The 2395-nt window shown below is 42.5% G+C and overlaps 1 protein-coding gene and 1 long non-coding RNA gene across 2 annotated transcripts in view; one reads left to right on the plus strand and one right to left on the minus strand.

Annotated features, from left to right (window-relative positions):
• LOC127750071 (uncharacterized) overlaps positions 1-2395 on the minus strand; it is a 14938-nt gene that overhangs the window by 9257 nt on the left and 3286 nt on the right. The window lies entirely within an intron of this gene.
• Positions 843-2362, plus strand: LOC113207706 (uncharacterized). Its single transcript, XR_008011508.1, has 4 exons — positions 843-1250; positions 1341-1408; positions 1483-1559; positions 1658-2362. It is a non-coding gene; the product is annotated as an uncharacterized LOC113207706 (long non-coding RNA).

A 2395-nucleotide genomic window follows, 5' to 3' on the forward strand; every position in this document is an offset into this window, starting at 1 on the left:
CCTCCTAATAGTAATCTTATTTAAGAGGGTGATTGCCCAGGATTGTTGACAATACTGGGCCGTGGCTCAGTATTCTTGACAATCATGGGCCTTGGGTCAGTATTGTTGACAATACTGGGCCTCAGTGACCATGGTTTACGCTACCCATCTGACCCCCTCCCTCCTAACAATAATATTATTTAAGACGGTGATGGCCCAGTTTTGTTGACAATACTGGACCTTGGCCATCAGGTCTGCCCCCTTAATCCCTTTTGAGCACCCGGGGCCGAGGGCGCGCGCGCTGCCGTGACAGTTGCTGACATGGAGATTCGCACACTGCAAATAAAAATTGGAGTCTAATGCGGAACGATTTATGGCGTTGCTGTAGATGCTGTTCTTACAAGGGGAGGTTTTCCGATGATACAGTCAGATTTCAATGGCACTGCACCTAAGATACAGACCGTAGACGCAAAGCACAGTGTCGCTGTAGCAACGGAAAGCCCAGGTTTTACACCGAGGGGGCAATAACTCGTCAGCTTTTACTCATTCCTTTAGTTTTCTAGTGTAGTGCAAGAGGTACCCGGGTGAATCTCAGAATACGGGTCATTTGGAATTTCCTAAAAGTTGTAATTTTTTTTATCCAATTTGCCAGGTTTTTTGGTCGCAATGGTTTTATTTAACTTCAAATAGTATATGTGCAAAGTGGCGATAGTTCAAATCACGTACTTCTAGTACAGCGTTAAAAGACCATATTGTGGTCACGTTAAATCAATGATGAAACTCAAATATTGCCTCCCGCTGTAACGATCACTATTCGTTACTGGTTGGTTTTTCCTTCCATTTTATTAAATCTCTGTCCGCAGTCTAAGGTGACCGTTGGTTTTTAAATTGAGGCGCCGAACGGTTCAGTTTTAAGCTTCGCGGTTGTGCGCTCGAGTTCGAATTTCCCACCCTTCCCTCGTGACGTTTCTCATACTATTTGAATTTGGCGCGGAGTGCGGCCATACTGGATTCTCATATTGGAGATTGGCGCGCTAAGCGGCCATCGCAGTTTGCCATACTGGAGCTTTTGGCGCGCGGCGTCACGGGAACGTTCTCGGAAGCAGAGAGAGCAGTGAGAGTCAGTTTCCGGTTGTCAGTCCGGTGAGAATGACGGGAGTAGAGAGCATGTGTTTTTAATCTTTAATCATCGGAGATATCTTTTGAGTGGAGAACTGCTGTAGTTCAGTTTTATGCTTTAGGGCATTTATATTTTAATTGAAGATAAGTTGGTGAGTGCCACAATTACTATGAAGTAATATTTCTGATGTTGATATATGGATGGCCCGCCTAACCTCCGGTTCCCATGTGCTTTGCCACAGGTGATGTTTTATTTTGATGTTCCAAGCGTTTTTCTTCTATGTGCTGGCTCACATTCTTTTGTGCATTGGTGAGTTGAGCGATGGATTGATTTTGATCATTATTTTCTGGAAGAGATTAACTGATGGAAATGTGATATTGTAGGAACGTTTTTTGATGAACCCGATGTGCACTGTGGTGATTTCCTGACTGGATCCCAGTGTTTATTTTACACCTGATCGGTGAGTTAATTTATTGATGCCTCAGAAGAACATGAATTGATATTCCTGGTCAAAATGTCCGGTATACTGAGTGTCCTGTTGTTCTCTTGTTGTTTCAGGGTTCTTGGTTATGTTATAACCCTACCATGTGTTTATGGCTCTCATGTTTGATTGGTTTTGCCATTGCTCCCGCTTGCTGTGATTTTGAGGTTGCTGTTCAGCTTCATCTTTCTTCTAGAGTTTCTCCCGGACTCATGTATATTTTATTTGTATTTCTGCGTATAGTCAGTTTGACTGCGGTAATTTGGTAGAGCCTTTGAGGTGTCTGCTTTTATTATGACCTTGTGATTTGAGGTCTATGATCTGAATTCTCTAGTTTTACTAGAACTTTTCTGTAATGTCTGGCTTTGTATTGTAGCCATTTTGAGTTGAGATTTTGAGATTGTTTGAGGGACTTACTTGTACCTCGTTTGAGATTGGCGGTTATTTAGCGCCTGTGTACCTTGAGTTTCATGGAGCGTTTTTAGCTCTAGTTAGAGGCTGGTCCTCTGTCTTTTAATTGTTTAAGATTTGTTTGGCTGTTAGCCTTTATCTTCTTTGAGAAGTTGTGAACTTGTAGTTCCTGTTTGAGTGTTAGTTTCTGAATTTGGAGGTACTTGGAGTCAGTGTTTGTACTTCTTCACGCTGTGATATTGTTTGTCTTTGTATTATTAAAGCCTTTGAATTGTTATTGTTAACCTGAGTAACTTCTGTAGCCATAACCTTTGACGGTGACTTGTCACCTGGCGCCCATTTATTATAGAGGACTTTAAGTCAAAGTTGAACCCTCCCAATCTTACCATCTGGCTGGCCGGTGT

Source organism: Frankliniella occidentalis, unplaced genomic scaffold, assembly GCF_000697945.3.
Source record: "Frankliniella occidentalis isolate FOCC.00 unplaced genomic scaffold, Focc_3.1 Scaffold130, whole genome shotgun sequence".
Taxonomy (NCBI): domain Eukaryota; kingdom Metazoa; phylum Arthropoda; class Insecta; order Thysanoptera; family Thripidae; genus Frankliniella; species Frankliniella occidentalis.